This window comes from Mesoplodon mirus (assembly GCF_964341445.2).
Source record: "Mesoplodon mirus genome assembly, chromosome: 3".
Taxonomy (NCBI): domain Eukaryota; kingdom Metazoa; phylum Chordata; class Mammalia; order Artiodactyla; family Ziphiidae; genus Mesoplodon; species Mesoplodon mirus.
Genome location: NC_138978.1, coordinates 142037240 through 142060220, shown reverse-complemented (window position 1 = coordinate 142060220; position 22981 = coordinate 142037240). Strand labels below are relative to the sequence as shown.

General features: G+C 47.2%; 1 pseudogene across 1 annotated transcript in view; it reads right to left on the bottom strand.

Moving 5' to 3' along the window:
- LOC309799283 overlaps positions 1–22981 on the bottom strand; it is a 67675-nt pseudogene that overhangs the window by 27092 nt on the left and 17602 nt on the right. Inside the window, exons 4-7 of the transcript in view lie at positions 21233–21380; positions 19052–19192; positions 18320–18554; positions 3699–3893 (exon numbers count right to left, since the gene is read on the bottom strand). The product of the transcript in view is annotated as an uncharacterized misc_RNA (transcript). The remainder of the gene's footprint in view (positions 1–3698; positions 3894–18319; positions 18555–19051; positions 19193–21232; positions 21381–22981) is intronic.

Sequence of the window (22981 nt, the reverse complement as noted above, 5' to 3'; positions counted from 1 at the left end):
GCCTTCAAACACCTCTCCTCCCTAAAAGCCCAGATCTGAACCTTGGGCCCAGACCTGTCTACCAGGCCCCTCTAAAGCACTGAAGATGAAGTAAGATCCTCTCGCCACCCCCAATCCCTTCCTACTGTGCTCTGTATCTCTCAAAAAGATGCAGCTGTAAACTGTCACCCACGCTTCCTGCCCTCCCTTTTCTAACTGGTCACCAGGCCTCACCCATTCTCTCTCAGATCTGCAAAATCCAGTCCAACCTTTTATAACTTAAGTGGGAACCTTAGATTACAATTCACCCTGCACCCAATCAAGTGCCTTGCACATGGAGGTCCGAGTGAGTCTCTAAACCACAAGTCCATCTCACTGTTCTTTAGGGTTTCCCACAGCCTTCAGGATAAACATCTAAACTTCTGACAGGACAAACAAGGCCCCCTTCTCTTGGGCCCCACTAAGTTTCCAGTATCAACTCTCATTTCTTTCCCAAACCCTGAGTTCCAGTCCTATACCTTAGTTTTGCCATATTTTCTTATATTTCTCAAACTTTGACACACACTGCTCCCTCCTGCCACCCCAGTAGCTTCTACATATCCTTAGAAAGGATGGCACCTCCTCCAAGAAGCCTACCCTGAACTTTCCCTTCCAAGATTCTGTGCTCTGCAAAGGGGAAAGGTGGGGGGGGAGGGATACATTAGGAGTTTGGGATTAACATAGACACACGACTCTATATCAAATAGATAATCAACAAGGACCTACTGCATAGCACAGGGAACTCTACTCCATATCCTGTAACAAACTGTACGGGACAAGAATCTGAAAAAGAATGGATATATGAATAACTAAACCACTTTGCTGTACACCTGAAACTAACACAATATTGTACATCAACTAACCTCCAATATAAAATAATAATTAAATTTTAAAAAAAGATTCTGTGCTCTGTAGCACCAGAACTCACTTCTTCCAGAGCACTGACTACTGTGCTTGGGTTTACCTGCCGCCCAGTAGAAGGGGAGATTACCTAGGGCAGAAGCATCGTCTCCAGCAGCCCTTGGTTCTGACAACTCATTCAAGTGCCAGGCTACTTTACACACATAACCTGCTTAATTAATTCTAAGAACCCACAGAAAGAGTGGTTTTTAATGTCATTTTACAAGTGTGGGGATTGCAGTTCAAAAGTAACCTGCCCAGGCCACAGACAGCATAAGCCCTGGACTTCAAACCCTAAGCTGCCTTCACACCAGTGCTCTTTCCACTATATGATACGACTACTGAAAAACAGATTTTTTTTTCCTGAACCCTGTTTTAGTGGAAAGGAAATGAAGCTGGGATATACCAATTTCCTAATCGCTTTGGCGTGTACTAGGCAAAGTCATTCAACAGACCAGGTAACATCTGTGGAACAACTAACGATGCTCCAAACTGCCCTAAGTGTTCTACATTGTAGGGTCTACAAACATTAACACAGTGTGACCTTGTAACCTCCACAGAGAGTGAGTCCTGTTCAGCCCATGCTACAGATGAGAACACTGAGACCTAGAAGCCTTAAGGCACTCGGCCGGGGTCACCGAGCCGGCAGGAGTCCTAGGCCGCACGCCCAATCCAGCGCACACACACCCGGGCACTGGGCACCGGTTCTAGTGCCCACCCTCCACCTTGCACCATCTAAAACCCCGCTTCGCAGCGCCCACATGAGAGCCCCTGGAAGCGGGAAGTACAAAGCTGTCTCAAACAGATGAACCAGTTTGCAGGGCAGAAGTTGAGACACAGATGTAGAGAACAAACGTATGGACACCAAGGGAGGAAAGCCGCGGGGGGGTGGGGATGGTGGTGTGCTGAGCTGGGCGAGTCGGATTGACATGTATACACTGATGTGTATAAAACTGATGACTAATAAGAACATGCTGTATAAAAAAATAAAAGTAAAATTCAAAAATCAAAAAAAAGAAGAATACTGTCTACTGTCCTCCACGCCCCCTGGAACACTCACTGTAAATATCCAGGAGGTGTTTGCAGAATGAATGAATCAATGAACAAACAAGCTCACTCATTTCAAACGTGCAGTCACATGCGTAATCTGACCTTCTGAGAAGTTAAGCTTCTGGAAGGAGCCCATTTTCTTAATGTATTCAGTATCGAGTCATCACAAAACATGAACTCTTATAAAGTACTGCCCCCTCACTTCCCATGAGAAAGCAAAATTCCTCAGCAGGGAAATGGGAGGGTAGCAGACATTACCCGCAAACTTTAGGAAGGCTGCGGCTCGCTGAGCACTTCACTAGCGCACCTGACCGCCTGCCTGGTAGTAGGACAGACACACCAGGAACGGCTGCTGACCGGCAGAAAGAGCGCCCGGCCACGCAGGCAGCACACCCCGCACCCTGCCAAGTGAGGTCTGGCCAGCAAGGGAAAGACGCTCTCCACTGCAGAACCGCCCACCACTAGAAAGCCAGGTCCTGCCAGGGCCTGGACACACGAGGCCTTCCTTACAAGGGTTACAGATCTGTGCCCTTGCTCTGCCTCGAATAAAAGACAGTGACGGGGACAACGTGACCATGTCCAGATGAACTTCCAACTTCGTTTCAAGTGCCTGGGTGCTGGGTCACAGTGGATTTCTCAACTCTTCCAATATTCAAAAATACCAATTTCTAAGATGCAGGAGGGTTGTTAAACATACACTTAGCACAGACCCCAGTCCCACTCCTGAGTATTTTCTCAAGTGAGGTAAAAACCCAAGTTCACATGGAAAACTGCCCTGGGATGTTTACAGCAGCTTTATTCCTGATCCCCTCAAAAGTGGAAACATCCCACAAGTCCTGCCACCCGCAGGCGAATGGACAAACGGAAAATGGAATACAACACAGCCAGAAAAAGGAGTGGCTTCTCATACCCGCAACAACAGGGATGACGGACTTCCCTGGGGGTCCAGTGGTTAAGACTCCATGCTCCCAATGCAGGGGGCCCGGGGTCCATCCCTGCTCAGGGAACTAGATACCCCACGCCGCAACTAAAACATACTGCACGCGCCAATGAAGATCCCATGTGCCACAACTAAGACCCAGCACAGCCAAGTAAATAACTAACTAAATAAATATTTTAAACAACAACAACAAAAAAACAAACCCGGGAGGAATCTCGCATAGGTTTTGCTGAGCCAAAGCAGCCACAATCCAAAAGCTACATGCTGTTGTTCCGTTTATCTGACTTTCTGGAAAAGCCAAAACCTTAGGGACAGAGAGGAGATTAGTGGCCAAGAGGCTAGAGGCACCCTGGCGCCAAAGGGCAGCAAATGGGATGACAGGATTGCTCTGCCGCCTGATGGCGATCAAAACTCCTACCACTGTGCACTACAAGTGAACTACGCTTCACGGCTACTAAGGACACACAAATTATTACATTTTGAAAAATGCGCCGGCCAGCCATCCCGTGCATGACAAGTGCAGTAAGAAGGGCGGGGAGGCGAGGCAAGTGGATCAGCTGGAGTTCTGAAGGTTCTCCCCACTTTCAGTTTCCCTCCCCTGGCATGTCTCCCCGCCCGGCCCACTGCTGCTCAGGCCGCCCACCCGGGACACCCGGAGTTACCCAACCGGAAAAGCCAGAGCCCAGGCTCAGCCACGCCTCCAGGCACAGGAAGGGCAAAAATAGAAAGCGCCAGTGCGCAGTGGAGGGCTGGAAACCCTCGGACCTCAGATAACTGCGGAGAACCGGGCCTCGGCGTCAACATCCGCTCCCAGACGGTCCCAGCGTCCCAACCCCGACCCCGGTCGCGACAACAGTTTCCACAAAACTGACACAGACGGAGCCCGCGCGAGAGGCGGGTCGCGCGGGCTTCCCCGCCGGGTCGCCTGGAGGCCGGTCCCCCGCAAGCTTGAGCGCACAAAGGGCGCCCCAAAGGCGCCAAAAAACTGGAGAGAGGGAGGAAAGGGTGCCCTCAAAAATAAAAAAAACCTAAGCACGTTGACAGCGCTAAGAATAAACTACCAGGAAACAGAATCCCTACATGTCAGATCCTAAGGTACAGAAGGGCAAGCCCGCCGGCAGTCCAGGCCCAGGGGGACCGGGGTCCCCAGCCCTGCAGAGCCAACCGCAGACCGGCTCGGGCGCCCCTCGGAAGCGCGGAGTCCCCGCGGCCGAGTCTGCGCCCCCGGCCGGCGCCGGCTCCCCTCTGCCCACCCTGCGCGCGGGGGCTGGAAACGGCCGCGGAGAACCACGGCGGGACGGGAAGGGGGGCTCCTAAGAAGGTCCGGCGACTCGAGTCGCTCCGTTTCTCGGTGGGCTCAGCGCGCGCCGCGGGGGAAGAGGGGCGGGGGTCTGGGAGGAGGGGACGGGTGGCACTTACGTAGACCGGCAGCGGCCACAGGCAGACGGCGGGCTCGGCCCCCACGAGCGACTCCAGCCTCAGCTCCAGGTTCTCCCCCATGTCTTCGCGCGCGGCCCCCGCACCGTGCTAGTCTGGCGGTTGGGGGAGGGGCGCGGCGCCGCCGGCGGGGGCGGGGCAAACGGGCAGGCGGGCGGCTGCGGGGAGCGGGCCTGGCCTGGGCCTCAGCCGCCGCCGCCGCCGCGCTCCCGTCCGGCCCCCGGCTCCCTCTTTGTGGTCACAGGCCCGGGGCCTCCAGCGCTGCTGCGAACTCGGGCCGGCGTGAGGCGAGCACAGTGAGCCGGGGGCCGGGGCGAACCACTCACGGCGCGCGCGGCCCACCCCGTGGACTCCTCCGCTCTCACGACGCACGCACGCACGCACGCACGCACGCACGCACGCACGCACGCACGTCTTCGGCTGCCCCCGGCCACCCCCACCGGCCCGAAGTGGGGACCCGAGGAGAGCCCTCGGGGCCTGGGGTGGCGGGTTCGACTCCCGCCCTTGACGTACCGTGACACACACACACAACCCCCTCCCCCCTAATAAGAAGACTATAATTCCTCATTAAATATGACAGCCGGAATCCCGGCTTCTGTTCACAAAAATGCCGTGTATTTAGCCTATGCTAGGCACCAGACCGCGGACGCTCAGTACTGGCAAAAAAGGAAATGCCCTGCCCTCATGGCACTGCCATTTTAATGGAATAGTAGTGACAATGGTCAAGGGAGAAAATTAAGTGTCATCATCACCACGGGGATGGTTAATCTCATGTGCGCACTGCGTGGGGCCCCGGCAACCACAAACATTATTCCAGATGTGGCCAGGAAGGTATTTTTCAGAAGAGATTAACACTGAAATTGGTCCATTTTGCGTAAAGGAGATTGTCAATGCCGCGGCGTGGGTGGGCCTCGTCCATCCGTTGAAGGACTGGAGAGAAAAATGAGGTTCCCTAGAAAGAGGGAACTGTTCCTCCAATGGCCTTGGGACATCAGCTCTTCCCTGTGTCTCCAGCCCAGAGTCCTGCCCTGACTTGCCTGCCTCACGGTCACGAGTCAACTCCTTAAAACAAAACTATATATGTAAAAATACTGAATATATACAAGCCTATTAATTTGTATATGTGTGTATACATATTATATATGTATACACATGTTTATATGTGCGTGCGTTTGTCGTATATGTGTAAGTACTATATACAGTATACATACAAGCCTATATGTGTGTGTATATATTGTATGCATGTATGTATGTGTATATATATAGTATACATATTATAAATGTGAACGTGCTGTATATATACACACACCATATATTGATATATGGGTGTGTGTATATATACAGTATATGTACACTGTATGTATGTATGTATACAGTGTATATTTATATATAGGTGGGTATATATGTTGTATACCTGTATGTGTATATGTTGTATAGGTATTATATGTATATATGTATATACTATATATAGACACACTTGTGTATGTATTTATATGTGTATTTACATGCACATATTTACATATAGGTGTGTATATGTTGTGTATATGTACGTGTATATATCTTATATATATGATATATGTATATATACGATGAATTTATATATACAGTACATATATATTTTTATGCTACATGCTTTTATATGTAGGTGTATATGTGTGTCTATATGTACGTGTATGTATTGCATAAATTATATATGTATGCATACTATATATATACACACCTAAATATCTTTGTATGTGTGTATATATATGTATGATATATATGTACCTAGGTGTCTATTGCATGTTATACATATGTGTACATACTGTATATATATAAACTATGCATTTTATGTGTGTATGTATAGTGTATATGTATGTGTGTATTGTATATGTGTATATGTGTGTATACATACTGTATATATACAAACTGCATTTTATATGTGTGTATATATGTGTGTGTATTGTATATACTATATGTGTATATGTCTGTATGCATACTGCATATATACACAGCTGTATATTTTTGTATGCATGTACATATGTACGTGTGTGTGTATATATACACACATAAACCCTATGGATTCTGTTTGTCTGGAGAACCCTCACTGATACGGACACTTATGACAGTTGAGCACCTGCCCTTTGCCAGCCAGGGAGCCAAACACTTGTCTTTTCGGTGTCTGCCTTAAGTGTCACAAGTCCCGGGAGGGAAGGTGATGCCGCTCCTACCAGTTGAGGTGCCTCAGGGTCAGAGAGGTGCACAGCGCGGGGGGCTGGAGCCTGGTGGAGCCCAAGTGGAGTTCTAGCAGCAGTACAGCCTAGCAGTCCCACTTCCCTGGGTGCTTCTCACAAAGACGCCGAGGGAGAGACTGGGTCTGAAGGAGGGGATGAGGAAGCTTCCGTGGGTCCGCAAGCCCAGACCAAGGCTGACTCGTCAAGGGTGTTAGAGGTCAGGACTGTGGTTACCCTGGGGGTGGGGTTACACAGAGCCATTCCCATTCTGAAAAAGTATCCATTCTGCTCTTGTTTGTATGTTTACCCCCCTCCCCCAAATCTTTTAAAAACAGATTCTCTTGGCTGCTGGGAGCACACACGGGGAAGTTGTGTGTGAGAGGGTGCAGTCCAGGGGACAGGGAGGATAAGCACCCCACCCTTAGGGCCAGGAGTGGCTCAGCTTTGTGAGCTAAGGATGGCCCGCGAGGTCCCAGAGAGAAGGGTCCCTACTCCGTCCCTGCTCCGTGCACCCCATTCCCAGCCTGAGAAGCCTAGAGCCACCCACACACACACACACACCAGGGAGGAGAGCCAGTCACCCTGGCTCACAGGCTGCGGCTCCAAGACTCCTGGCACTAGGAGCTCAGCTTTCATGCCCTAGGACAGGGCCAGAGCTGTTGTCTCCGGAAACTCTCTGTCTCTCACCCGCCCTCCCTCCCTCCCTCCTCCGCCTCTTCCCCTCCCGCTCCAGCTGGCCTGCCCTCCACCCTGCATTTCTACACAGGATGGCTCACAGACAGCTGCTCCCCGTGTCCACCCACCACCATTCGATGGATGTCAAAGCAAGCCCTGGGGACTTCCCTGGAGGTCCAGCGATTAAGACTCCGAGTTTCCACTGCAGGGGGCGCAGTTTCGATCCCTGGGCAGGGAAATAAAATCCCACATGCCGCACGGCACGGCCAAAAAAATAAATGAATAAAACATAAAGTGATAGTGATGAAACAGCCCTAGTGGTGCTAGGATGGGACGTACAGCTCTATGGTATAGAATAAAGGTCCAGAAACAGATATATGAGAACTTGATATGACAGAAAGTGGGGAAATTAAGGAGCTTTCAATAAATGGTGTTAGGACAATTGCATATCCATGTGGGAAAAAGTAAATTAGAGAAAAAAATGCAAGCCCTGGTCAGGTGTGACCTTGGGCCCAGGGCCATTGGCACACGTTGTCGTGTGGGATGTTCTTCCTGAGACTCCTCCCTCCCTCCTGTGCCACTTTCCCCGCCAGGTAAAGAACTCTGCCTGGTCAATAAGACCCTAGAGGTCCTTGGCCATTGCTATTGCAGTTGGAATTGTTACTGTGTTTACATAGGGTGACCAACACCCGCCCCCAGTTTGCCCAGGACCGCTCAGGTTTGAGCGCTGGAACTGTGGGGAAACCCTCATTCCCGGGGAACCCCAGAAGGCTGGTCAGCCTATTTAGCACAGATCTCTCACTTGATCTCCCAACCCCCGAGAGCCAGAAAGGGAATCTCCCCCCTCCTTCCATTGTAACCTTCATTCATTCATCCACTCATCCCTTTATTCAACTCCTTTATTCAGCAAGTATTTATGAAGCATCTACTACACATCAGACATTCCTCTAGGTGCTGGGGACAGTAAACTGAGAAGGTGTGATTGATTACATGGGGATGATGTCTCGGAGACCACTGCAGGGCAGGGGAGCTGGGAGAAGGAAGGGGCAGTTCTAAATGCAGGCTCTGATGGGATTGGGGCAGACCTTGCCCTGGGACAGGCTGGTTGCTTCAACACAGCTGTCCTCACCCAGGGCCATCCTGCCCCCGCCTCACCCAGTTCTTTGGTCATGTCTGGGGAAAATCTGTGGTGGTCACAACTGGGTGGGAGGGGCCCCTGGAATCAAATGGGTGGGGCCAGGGATGCTGCTGAACCCCACACAGTGCCCAGGAGGGGCCCCCAGCAGAGGATGGCCCGCCCCAAATAACCCCAGTGCTGTGGGGGAGACCCTGCACTAATAGTATTCAGACCCGCTGGTGCCCCTAGATTCCTCCACAGGCAGGGACTCTAACTGGGTCATCTCTGTATCACGAGGTGACCTAGAGTGGGGCAGCCAGGAGGGCTGAGTATCGGGGGTGAAATGACAAATCTCTGTGCCCACTCTCCCCGCCGCACCCCAGGGTCGATGGCCTCTATCTCCTCCCTGTGCAGGTAGCTTTTCCCTGAGCCATTTCTTCTTGTCAAGGTCCCTGTCGCAGGTTGGGTTCCCCGAAGATGACGTTGAGAGCAAGGATTGGAGTGCAGGTGGTTGATGTGAGACGTGAAGACAACAGATACAGCTGCCATAGGGTCCCGTAATTCCACTCCTGGGCGTAGGTCCGGAGAAAACTCTAATTCAAAAATATACGTACACCCCTGGGATTTCCCTGGTGGTCCAGTGGTTAAGACTCCGTGCTTCCAGTGCAGGGAGCGTGGGTTCCATCTCTGGCCAGGGAACTAAGATCCCACGTGCCGTGTGACAAAAAAAAGAAAAAAGAAAGAGAGAAAGAAAGAAAAAGAAAGAAAGAAAAGATACATGCACCCTAATGTTCATTGCAGCACTATTTACAATAGCCAAGATGTGGAAGCTACCTAAATGTTCACTGATGGATGAATGGATAAAGAAGATATGGTACATATATACAATGGATTATTATTCAGCCATAAAAAGAATGAAATAATGCTATTTGCAGCAATGTCGTGGATGGACCTCGAGATTATCATACTAAGCACTGTGAAGTGCCTGGGGCAGCCACTCAGAGCAAAGCGGCCACCAACCCTGCTGCAGCTGCCCGAACAGAGAGCGGAGGGCGAGGGAAAAATACGTTGGCTTCTCCCATCCCCCTGCCCTCCAACCTCTGGCCAATGTTTTCCACTGGCTGAACCTACCTGGAAAAGTGTTGGCGAGGAAATCTGGGCGATGGGGTTTGCAGGATCAGCCCTGTGACACGGAGCAGAGCAGTGGAAAGACAGGGAGCCGGTCTGAGGCCAACAGGCAAATGGCAGCGCAGTACCCACTTCTCCCTACCTCTCCTGTGCCACTGAGTGGAACCATCTTCATGCGCGACCTTTCTCTTCCCTCATCTCCCACATCTACCCATCCATCCTCTAAGGAGCTCATCCATTCTTCTCTCTTGCTCACAGCATCCGCCATCACTCACTATCGTTACTGCAGCAAGCACCGCTCTGCCTTCTCCTGTCTCCAGACTCCCTCTTCTAATCAGTCACTACACTCCAGCCAGAAGGATTTTTCTCAAATGCCTATCTTACGTCACTCTGCCGCTTCGAGTCCTACAATGGCTGGCCCGTTGTGCTTAGGATCCAGTCCACATTCCATGGCAGGACTTCATCACGTCTCCAGTCTCCCCTCCCCTGACATACACTTCCATCCTCCACATTCCCACATCCTGAACCTCAGGCCCCTGAATTTCCTGGGGCGGCTCTCAAGTCAGGGCTTTCACACGTGCTATTCGCTGTCTTCACAGAGCCCTCCCCTATCCTGCACCTCTTCTGACTTAAGCCCTCTCATGTTGGCCTCAATGGCAGTACTTCTAGGAAGACGTCCCTGGTCCTCCTCACCTGTGTTCCCTTGCACCCAAGACTTTCCCCAGTGGTAGGGGTATCAGATTTAACAAATAAACCATGCAAGTTTAACCGGGTGTCCTGTATTTTATCTGCAACCCTACCTGATAGGCACTTGTTCCAGAGTATGACAATTGCATGTTGACATTTTAATTTCCCTACTAGGCTCCAAATCGCTTAAGGATAATGATCTTGTCAATACGATTCCCCATTTTGCTAACTAACTAGGTAAGGTTGGATGAATGGATCAGTGACTTGTGGATGGGAGTTTTTACTTGAAATCGTATAGAACTAGACTTCAGCCCTAAACAGGAGAGATGCTTAAGAGACTCAAGGGAGGCTAATGACAATTACTCACCCAAGTGGAGGCTCCTAGGTTAGTTCTGGGCCAGCCTCTCAGGGTGTAAGAGAAGAACTTGGAGGTGGAAACTGTACACTAAAGGGAAATGAACAGAAGGTATGACTGCAAATGATTATGTAAAGCTTTCAGCCTGCACAAAGCTAACAGACTAACTTCAGCTGGTTTGGGGATTGCTCTGGCTCAGTTCTGAGTCCTGCACACAGCTGGAAAGTTTATGCTCCTGCTGCTGGGGTTAAAACAGTGGAAAAGGCCAGAAGGGTGATGCCAAGGATCATCGTACTCTTTTGACCTCGCGATGGTTTTCTAATAGAAAGCTGAAATCTTGCTATTTTCAGACCCGGTACCCAAGGGCAAGTACGTCACAAATATGAAAAAAGTGAGAAAGGTGGAAGAAAGGCAAATTAGAGCCCACCAACTAAAGAGGCAGCCTCTACTGGCTGCAGACAAACCTCCATGCTGCAATGCAGGCCCAAATTTTCTCCCCCTTCAAGAAAAGACAGGAATCAAGATGTTAATGCTTCATCTCATGATTTTTTTTAACATGCCCATTAAGTCAATAAGTATTAAATGGTTCAAAAAGAACACAACTATAAGTTTATTACTCCGTGTGGGCTTCCAACACTTTACGTGGAATCAACATGTGTCTCCAGGCTGAGATTCCCCTCAACTTGCAAACCTCAGGCAGATGCTGATTCAAATCCCAGAAGCCTCTAGTTGAAAACCAATGTCTGAGATGCTCTGCGGAATCTAGGGAAGCATTTGCTAATTTGCTCTGGGGCGAAATCTTCTATCAATATCAATCAGGCATGAATGTAGATAATTCTCCCACGCTATCAATATAGTCATCTATATGTTTAGTCAACATTTATTGACTATCGCATGGGGAGGTTTGGTGGTCAGTAAACAGTGGAAAGAGGCCCAGAAAAAAAGGGGGTACACTCAGGCTTGAAATCCACCAGGTACACGCCTCTGCTGCCATACCAGTTATTTATATACTTATCTACTACTTCCATCCTAGTTGGTTAACAGTCTCTGCCCCAGCCCTAGCCCTGTGGGCCTCAGACCCCAGCAGTGGGCCACTCATCTGTGGCCACCTACGGCAAGGTGGTGCTTTCCTGGAGTCATCCTCCTTTGGCCACTTGTAATTTGGCCCTCTTTAGGGTACCATACTAGTTATTCAATATTTTGAGCATCACACACCAACTCTCCAAAGAGAAAGTCAAGTGATAAAGGTTCCCCCAAATGCTCACGTGGCTTTTGTCTCTCCCTAACCTCTTTTCTTGATTAACTCCTGCGCAACCATTCAGATCTCAACTCAAATGTCACTTCCCATTTCGCCGTCTGGACTGTGTCTCCCTGACATTTATTCTCGCAGCTCTGTTCTTTCACTTCGTATCTTGTATCCATTTGCTTATTTGTTTGTCTGCCTCCCTGATGAAGCTGTAAACTCCATAAGGGCAACAAAAAGCAGAACTTATTTGGCAAACTGCACAGGCTTCTATATGGTTTACGTGGGATTGGCCACCTACCCAGCTCCAAAGATGGGTCCTGTTGTATTCCAGCCAGTTAGCATGTCCCTTCCTCCGGGTCCTACTCATTGGCACAGGAACGAGAACCTGATCTAAGGCAGCCCAAGCAGAGTGAGGCTGGACACTCTGGTGAGGAAAGCAGAGCTACAGACCCCTTCTGAAGAGGCAATGTCACCAATGTGGTTATCATGAAGCATGACACGAAGGAGGACAAAGACGCAGAGTCCCAGAAAGGTGGCTCCAAAGGATACACAACATGGGCCTCTCGAGTAAACCAGATCTGGGCTGGCCCTTGTGTTTGGACTGTTCAGTTACATCAACCAATAATTTTTTTCTTTTTTTTTTTTTTTTTTTTGCTTTAGCCAGTTGGGACCAAGGTTTCTATGTACTGTGACCAACAAAATCCTAACTGATATATCTTGTCCCTGTATCCACAAGAACCTTGCTCATGTAAGACACCATATCTTGAACAATATGCCATTGGGAGAACTGGAGATGGCTTAATGGGGGAGGTGACTGGGTAACATCAGCTGGAGCCTTAATTTGAACATAGTTCTTTAGAAAATATGTTAGACTGCCCAAGATTTAAATTCATCAGAAATTCAGGAGTATTTTCCCCGGTGTGTTTTACAGCAGAATTGTTCCTACCTGAGGTTATTAACCTGCTCACCTGTCATTTCCTAAGAACTCCTAAAGATTTCTGCTTCAGATCCTGGACTTTCAACCTACAGAACCTATGGTTTTAAACTGGGGGAAGGGAACAGGAAAGAATGATTCAGCCTCTAGCCGCTTTTTACTCTGCTGGATAAGATCATTAATTTTTTCCTCCAGAATGACCTGTGACTTCCTACATTTCTTACATTTCAACTTCAAGTTTCATTTCTCGGGATGCCTACAGCTTTCCACCTGGCTAGATGGAAGCCAAGATTTTACTTTTCTCTCGGGGGCTATTCTGCTGGGCTAGAGTCATTAGAAGCAACTTTAACTTCAGGTTATTATAAATATCACATCTTTTAAAGCATAATCAGGCTATGTGGTTCATGATCTGGTTATTAGATTAAAGGTCTGTGTGGCCAAAGGGCTGTACTTCTACGACTATTGAGAAATAAACAACCTTGACTAGTCAGGGAAGGAAAAGTCTGCAAGTCGGTCCCCATAGCCTGATCAGGGGATTCTTTTCCTCCTTCCCTGATTCATCAGAAAGCACACTTGCTCATACTGTTCACATTCTCAAAATATGTTTGTTACTCTCAGAGCTCCTGGAATACATATCCTCCAACGGTTGCCTTTTGTCAATGAACTGTTCTGCACAGCTCCGCTGCTTATATTTTAGGATTTTTTTTCCTTTGGGAGAGAGAAGAGTGGCTTGTAAAACTACTAGTGGAAAATAAGCATTAAGAATCACTTCACCTTCTTCATCAAATAAATCCACCTGAATTACTGGTTCTATGAACCAGTATGTAATTCAAAAGTTTGAGGAAGAACAGAATACTTTGAGTCTCAAAATATCTCTCCATAAATTACTTATTAACTACAAAGGGACAAATAATAACTTCACAGTGGAGAAAGTGCGGGGGCACCACCTTAACCAAGATGCTAATGAGACAGATGACCATCAAGGGGCTCCTGTAAGGATGCACAGAGAGACACACCGTCACCTCTGTGGAACCCCATCCAAAGCACAGAACATGAAAGAACCATGAGGAAACAGGACAAACCCAGAATGAGGATCATTCTACACAACAACCAGCCTATACTCGTCACAAACTCTCATAATATGAGGAACAAAGAGGCTGAAGAATTATTTCATACTTAGACCAAAGTGACATGAGAACTAAGTGCAATGCATGATTGTAGACTGGTTCCTGGCCTGAAAAATTTAGCCATTAAGGATGTTACTGGAATAACTGGCAAAATTTGAATATGGATGGTAGATCAGTCAACAGTATCAATGTTAAATTTCTGACTTAGACTACTGTGCTGTGGTTTGGTAAGAAAATGTTGTTTCGCTTAGGAAGTAATCACTATTTCCAGGGAAAAGGGCAAAATGTGTCCTTACCCTTAAGGGGTTCAGGAGAAAAAAACATGTATATATGGAAAGACAGTGAATGCCAAAGCAAATAAAGCTAAATATTAATAGTTGGTGAATCTAGGTAAAGCATATACAAGAGTTCTTTGTACTAATCTTGCAACTTTCCTTTAAGTTTGAAATTATATCTATAACTATATAGATATATAAAAATCAACACACACAATTCAAAATAAAACGCATCAACCTAAAATCCAGCCTATTCTTCAGGTATTGTTGGCAATCTGAAGAGAAACAAAGGCTAGGATACCAAAAGGGATTGGGTCAGTAGATTCATTCATTAGGACCCTGAGTACATTTCTACTAACTTAAATTATGCTTTCATTTGAATCAAACATTTTGGACTGCCTTCAACTTAGTGCCAATTACTTATACATTTAAACACTCAAAGGATGAATTCCATACTTTTCCCCAAGTGAGGCACAAGGCTGTCAGTATTCTCGTGTGCTAACAAGTAAGCAAGGCCAATTTCTATAACCTAACTATAGGACTTCTGGGTACGTAAATTTTTTCTCATATGCCCAGTTCCCTATTTTCTTAGAAAATCCAATTTGCTCTGGGATTTCAAATACCACAGGCTCTTGTTTTTGTCACAACAAACGAACTATTTTATTCTGTAGATTCTTAAAAAGAAATTCAATGAATCTTTGCTCACTGCTAGCTTTTCTAGATCTCTCCCAATATCTCTTTGATCAAGCTTTTCCACCCACTCTGGAATAATCCAGGGGTAATTAGAACTTCTTACCTTCTTTAGCCCAAAAGGAGCCAATTCATCACAAGCTGTCATGGATTCTGATTCTAAATTACCAAGAGCCCCATTACTAACAGAGGCAGGGAATCTTCTTCCCAATTAAAGTGATTGATTTCTTTGCAGACGCAGTAGCATTTCACTTTTTAATTATGTTCATTCGGATCAAATGTGAGAAAATTCTTCCTCATTTTATTTTCCATCCAAAGAACACAATACAACAAACATTAATCCCAGAGTGATACAAGGCCAGACCTGCAAGGGCCTTAGGCAGAGCTGGACATCTATCAATGGGTCTTGTCCATTTTACAGGGTCTTAGTGGCTCCTTAAGCTCTAAAGGGGAGAAAAGGGACTAATTATTTGTTACATCACATACTCCACCTAAGGGCTGGCCAAACCTTCCAGCATCCGCTAAGTTGTGATGAGACAGCATTAGATGTTTAGATAAACATAGACTAGCGCCGAACAGAACAATTTTGTTTCTTGTGCAGGCAAAGAACAGAGCCACAGTGCTGGGGATAAAGCAGTGTGTGCAGGTAAACATAAGCAATGTGGGGACAAATCTGTTTTTTCTCACTTAGGTGGTATTAACATGGTTATGTGTTGTCAAATTTTGAAAGAGAAAAATAAACAAAAACAGTTTGGGAGAAGAAGGAGGGCACTCCGGAGGATCTGAAGGAACGTGAGGCCACCAAGGCTTACACAGATTTCCCAGGGCCTGAAAGACACCTGTCTGTCCACTTTGCTTTTAACCTTAAAGACTGGCCAGTTGTGGCTCCCGCAGCCTGTAGACCCAGGGCCTGCATCCTTATCTCCCCTTCCCCACTCTCCACGTGGTCAGCAGACTGGCGTCCGTTCACTCACTTGAGACATTCAAAGGTCAAGGTTTTCGCTCAATGAGTATCTTCCAGCGATCTGTGCTCCAGACAACAGTGACTACCCTTTTTCCTGGTATGAATGCAGTTGCTCGCCGTTTTCCAAACACTTTCACACATATGTAAAGAAGAGTCTGGGAGCCCTCCAAGATTTTAAATTTTAGTTAAAAATGAAATTATATAGTAAGCTTTTGAAAAATTAAAACATCCACGTATGTGAGATTGTACCTCTGCCTTTACTGCAGGCTGTTTGCAAAATTCAGGAAGCCCTGCCTTTCCATTCATTAAACACATAGTCGTTGAGCACCTCCTAAGGGCAAGGCAGGATGCCAGGTGATGGAGGTGGAGAAACAGGGCTTGTTCCTTGCTCCAATGGGGAAGGCACATAAGCAGACACCCTCGGCACAGGAAAACACAGAATGGAGGTGCTGTGATGGGATAAAAGGGTCACGCTTATAAGAACAAAGGAAAAGCGCATCCTTCCAATGCAGGAGCCACAAAGAAGCTCAGGAGGTTGGCAGGCGTCTTGAAGGAACATCAGTCTTGCTGAGGGGGGGCAGAAACTCCAGGCTTACCCGACGTAGCACGGGCATATATGCTCGCCACATTCCAAGAACCAGAAACACAAGAAAGAAGAAGCCAGACCAGACACCACAAAGCTGTGACCGTTGGGCTCAGAAGTCTGGGATTTTAATGAACCAAGGAGGAGCATGAAGGGGAAGTGATGGTCCAACTGGCTGTGCTGGTAGGGGCAGGTGGGGGCAGATGAGGCTGCTGAAATGATCCACTGAGGGCTGACAGAGCTGGCTGTGGCAATGGGAATGGAAATAAGTGGAGATTCAAGAGATTTGGGGCCGGTACAAACCACAGGGACTTGGAACCATCATACGAATGGATGAGGAAGTAGGCAAAATAGACTCTGAGCACTATTATATGTGAACACTTGGATGGCGTCCGTGGACTGGCTGGCTTTTGCTGTTGAAACATTTACTGTGTTTAAACAGTCACATCCTGCACTGAGCCCTTGTTTTAAGCTCTTCAAACATCCCTGAGATAAGTGGGGGAGTTATTTCAATCCTCCTTTTTACAGATGAGAGAACCATGACTGGCAAGGTTTAGCCCTAAGCAGGAAACCCAACTAACCCAACTAATTGGTGCAGAGCTGGGACAAAAGATCAGTGTAGTCCTCATTACACAATCCAGCGAAACACAAAGATGGCTCAAAACTGTCCTAGTGGCATGTTTCCAGCCTAAGTGGGACAAAGTTCATACAACTTTATATCGTGAGCTGTGTTGTAAGGTGGTTTGTTGATAATGTCCATTCCAAAAGCCAACGGAAAGCTACCAGTACGCTGAATCATTAAAAACATGGAGGTACAGGACTCAAGTCTTACACGGTTCTGAAAAAAATACCCTTCACAGATGCTATTTTTAGACTCAAGTTTTCCCAGCATAAAGTTTTTAAAAGAACAATCCATCTAAAAAGCATGTAAAGAAATTCATTGACAAAGGTTTAGATGTTTTAGGACTTTAATGTCCTTCACACGGTCAACATAAAACACTGACAATGGATGAACAATAGGGGAAAAGACTATTCAGCAAAGATCTTCCTTCTTCGGCATCACTGGTCAAACACCAGAAGGAGAACAATCACGTGAAGCAACAGTAAGGGAATTTAACACAGATTTTTAGTTTAACAGCATAACTGAAAAACAAAACCAACCAACCAACCAACCAACTGATCTTCTACCCACTGAAAGGAAAGGAAAAGTGAATCAGGGAGCTTCCAAATCTTGTGAAGCAGCTTAAAAAGGGAGAGGGGAGGGGGAAGGGGAGGCACATGACTGTTGAGAACCTAACACTCTAATGCACAAGGTCAAGGATCCTAACAAATTCTCAAAGTCTCAACATATACCAACAAGAACCGTATTATTAGAAATATAAAGGCACAGAGATATAAATGCATAGATATATAAACTATTTGGTAGTAGAAACAGACCTTGCTATATAAACATATAGTAAGTCACTTCTATCGCTTTATGAAACAACCGTATAAAGAATCCAGAAGACCCCACTGCTGTCATCTTGCAAAGGATCAAAATTCAGCACCTAGAGGGCCCCACCCACCCTCCATGCTGTGTGTCTGTGTTTCTCTAAAAATAATAACCTGCAACTGGCATATAATTAAACCCATAGGCAGCTTTGAATATGAGATCTAGGCAGAAAAAGTAGCAGCAAAGACAACAGTAGCTGGAATTTGGTAGAAAAGTAAGAGAAGACTTTTTAAAAGCTTCCAGTTCAAGTCAGAATTAAGGTTAAGTTTCAACAGCTTGGGATAGCTGTGGATGCTTTTCTGTTCTCTGAAAAAAGAAGAAAATCTATCATAAGTATGTTCATTCGAAAAAAATACTGTGTTTTTTAGCCATGCCCAGGTGACTTTCAATTTTGTACACTGTTCAAGGGCAGAGTGTATATTAGTTAGGATGTGCTCATAGCTGGTGCATCTCCAAAAAATGCTTCATGAAGGCTGCCAGCTTCTGACATCTTCGATGGTGACAGCATTATACAGAGAGGCCTGAATGCCTCCCACGGACCCAGAAGAACCACCGATGCAGCCGTTAAGAACAGGAGCATCTGGTTGAGCATCAGGATGACTCTCCTTCCCGTCACCAGCTCCTGCGAGAGTCACGGCACCTGAGGCCGTCGTGTCCAACCTCCCACCTGAAAGCCCCTGCAGGTGGCCAGGAGCGTCACACAGCTCAGTCATTAGAAAATTCCTTTCCAACGGCAGTGAAGGACCGTCATGCTCACAGGTAACCTAGGTTAGCTCAACTCTTCAATGAGCCTGCTGTGCAGGCGGCAGGGAGCGGGCAGCTATTCTCATGCGTGAAAACATACATCTTCCATGGAGCTCACAGAATTAACTACTCTCTCTGATGTTCAGGGGAGCAACAGTGTCTGTTCTTACACTGAACAGGCTTGTGCCAGCTGCACTAGAGAGGGGATGGCACCCTTTGTGCTGTCAGAGCAGAGATTTTCAAAGGAAATTTTGACCAAAGCTCCTAGAAGGTGCGCCCACCCCCAGGCTCTCGGCCGTGGAATCGTGCTAAGGGGCCTGTAAGCAGCAGCAGGAGCACCCCCGTAACAAACGGTCTTTCCCAACTAGTTACAATAACTGCTACTCCAGGATGGGCAGGCTCCTAGATGTGTCTCCTTCAGCGTCTGAAAACTAAACCAGTTCTCTGACAAGCTTCTGGATGGGACACGTACTCACCACCTATGCCCTTTCAGGGAGATCATACTGAGTTCAAGAGCTTTGTCGAGAAATCTGTTTTCTAAAGCATCATCTCCTTTGGTGTTGCCAATGCGGAATGGAATATTCATCTTGCTTCTATTCTGGGCCTGCACTGGACATCTGAAAAACATGTTTTTTCTTCCAGCTATTTTTCTGCAATGTGCAACTGCCATTAACAAAGCAACAGAAAAGTTTTAAAAACCATTTTCCAGATGCAAACAAGAGATTAAAAAAAAGATCTGTGCCAGCACATTTATCATTTACTTAGGGAGATCACTCTTGCATATGGAACAGTGAGTTAACATTCTCTTATACGACTCATACTTAATTTCCAAGAGCCTCAGTTTCCTCATCTGAATATTAGCAATAATAATAATATCTCCATTTCATACTAGTTATGACAGTTCAGTGGTACAACATAGATGAAGCTTTCAACCCATGGCAGCCACACAGCAATGTGAATGACCCTTTCTCTACAAGGCTGCAGAGAAAAAAAATAAGTTGGTCCGAATAGTGGCACTAAGATTTAAAAATAATGAGCAGCAGCTTTCAAAGCACTTAAAACACTGTATTGTCCCAAGCTGTGTGACCTTGAACAAGTTACTATATCTCTCTGTTGTGCCTCTCTGATGTGAGGACTAAATGGCCACAAATTCTCTGCAGCCCTCCCAGCAAGAGGTGGGGTCTAGTGCTCCACACCTTTTGAATCTGGGCTGGCCTTGTGGACTTGCTTTGACCAAGAGACTGCAACAAGAGTGATGCTGTGCAACTTCCAAGCTGAGGCCTCAAGGGGCATGAGGCTTCTATACCTTCCCTCTTAAAACATCACTGCCATGGAAGCAAGCCCGAGCTAGCCTGCTGGAAATAACAGGCCCAGCCCACAGCCAGCACCAGCTGCCAGACAGATGAGGGGGGCCATTTAGACTCTAGGTGGATCACCAGATGACTTTGGTTGAATAAGTGATCTCAGATGAGACCAGCAGAAGAAACCACCCCACTGAGCCCAGCCCCACCTGCTGACTGAAAAGAATCCTGAGCAAAAGAAATGGCTGTGGTTTTCAGTCACAGTCTTGAAGTGTTCTATGATGCAAAAGTAGATAACTGATAGAATTTAGAACAGCATCTGGAACACATCCAATGCTATGTAAATATCGATTGAAGTCAACAGAGTTGTCTTGTCATTCTCCGCACCTTGCACAGGGATCATACAGACTCTCAAAAATGAATGGGTCAAGTTTCATCTAGGATACGTTAGTATTGGACTTCAGTTTCTGATTTGGAGAGTGAGCAAGCCAAAATTATCTTCCGCTGACAACCAAAGGAGACAAACAGAAGAAGAGCTGACATGCTATTCTGGATTACAAGGAAAATATGTCATAACTCTCTCAATTTTCTCAAGCACATCCTATTTTATTCTTCCACTTCTACAGGGTGGGATTCATTAAAAGTAAACAGCAAAGAAAAGCAGTGTGAGGAAGCCCCCATTAAAAGCTATGCTCGGCCCTCAGGGCACACACATAATTCCTGTTAAAGTTAATAGGAGTCAAGTGCACGTCGACAGACAGAAGAGACGCAAGCAGGGAAACCAAGTATCTGGTAACAGGCTTTGAGCCTGAATTCCGGGCCCCCCTTTGCACAGGTAGTAGGTATCCTGGTTGACACTGACATTAAAAATGTAGTGTCTACCCTCTTTGATATTCTGCTGCCTCAGGCTCCCCAGGTGACAGTCCAATTATAGAGCTGGAGCAGCAAAAAGGACACGTGATTTAAGGGGAAAAAATATTAAAAGGGGGAAGAATTAAGAACCTGGATTTACAAAGAATCTGTCTTTACAGTCGTCCCCCACACATTTACCCATCCTACTGTGAACGTAGGTGGTATCCTGACAGCAACAATGTCATAACAACTAGAAATTGAAGATTAAATTTGCACGGTGCCTGAGAGTGTCCCTGCTGTGGGGCTGAGGGAAGGAAGAAAAAGATGAAGGGGAATCAGCTGCTCCCAACCTAGCAAGACGGCTGTGGAGGGAATTCAGATTCCACAGGATAAGCGCTGTGGAAGCACAGAGCTGAGCAAGTACCTCTGCCCAAGGGAAGGTTGAAGGTTTCAGCGGAAGGGAGGTGGGAAGGGTCAGGACAGGGGGAGACGAAGGAAAGGCACCTGGCAGACAGCTGTCTCTGCCAAGGCACGGGGGACCGCAGCAAGTTCTCTGCAGCACCTGGGGTGCTGGGTGCCTGGCTGGGGGCAGGACTGCAGACCGCAGAGGGCCCTGCAGACACGCTCTCCTGGGAACTGGATCCATCGGATCCTGGAGCACGAGGAGCAATCAGGTCTGCACAACAAGGAGTTCTGCGTTGTAGAAAAAGCACTAGGACACAGGGGCTGGAGGGTGGGGACACTGGGGGAGAGGCCTGCTAGAAAGCTCCCACAAAGAACTTTCTAGGTCAACAGAATTAGGGCTCGTGATCAAGACAGGGACACTGGGGAGTTTCAAGCATGGGCAGTAAGTGAAAATGCCAATAAGGACCCAACGGTCATATAAATGAGTATAACAGGCCCAACATGACAGACTCAGCACAAACCCCCTACGTTACCTGTTAACTGTGAGGGCCCGTTCTTTACTTCCACAGAGAAACAGTCTCCCTTTTGCTTGAAACATACGGCCCTCCCAGTCTGTTTCTCCCACTTTCAGAGACACGGGGATTATGAAATAAGACATCTGGATTTAAATCATCTTCCCATGTTCCAGTAAGGGCTCAAATTGTGTGTTTTAAACCCTGTGAGCCACACCGAGCACTGCCGTGGGCTGTGCTGGGCCACCGCTCCCAGGAGTTATCACGCAATCCCACAGCAGGGGCAGGGCCTGTGGCCGAATGAGTTGGGGGCAGGGAGAAGGTGCCAGGCTGACAGAGCGCTAGCAGGGGGCCGGGTGGGTGTGGAAGCAGCAGGTAATCCTGGGACTACAAAGCTTCCAGGACAGAGTCTGAGCAGCACTCCCCAGGGAGTCTAGAACGGAAGCGGATAAGGATGGTTGTGACTGGAAAAGTGGTGCCACAGTCAGTCATAGAAATTTAGGAAATCCTGAATTAACAGGGCTACACGGGTTTCTGGACTCAACTTCCTAGAGCGTCTCAAGAGCTCCGGTGAATCGTGAACTCCCAAGAGGATAATTCATACAGGAACAGAGTTTTCCCCAAATGCATGTGGCTGAAAAACCCACTGCATCTCTGGGATGAGTATTCTAGAATGCCCACTGAGAAACCCCTGGACTTCCCAAGGTACCAGAGGGGTGTGTGTGAGGGGAAAGACACCACCTCAGCGCGAAACAGCATCTCACAAAGGTGGTGACGGTTAGTAGGGCGCAAGAAAACCGCAGGCAGCTGGCAAGCGATGACAAGACGCTCGTTTCAGTGGTGTCTGCTCCAAAAGACAAACCAGAAACAAGAAGGGCGCGAAGAGTGCATCCTGAGGTGAGAGAAGCCCACAAAACAGTCACTAGGCCTCTCCTGACTGCCTAACTTTTAAATAAAAAATTAACTCTAAATTTGCACACGATTAGGAAAACTAGAGTAAAAATATAAAGATCTATTCCCTTCCATAGAGGTGGTTGCCAATAACAGTCTTTTGTGCATTTTCAGGATCAGATACACAAATGTGTATACGTGTATATATGCGTGTTTCCGTATGTACATATATATATACATAGTATTTACAAATACAAACACTGTGGCTTTCTAAGTGGAATCATAGAAATGTCCTTTTCTACACCTGCTCTTTTTCCTTTTGACCTCATGACGTATCAGGTCATCTTCCCAGTTTGCTCACAGGCCTTCCCCGTTCTCCACACACACGTTACTCCATACCACGGATGGATCCTAATTTCCTTCATCAGACCCCTCCTGAAGGACA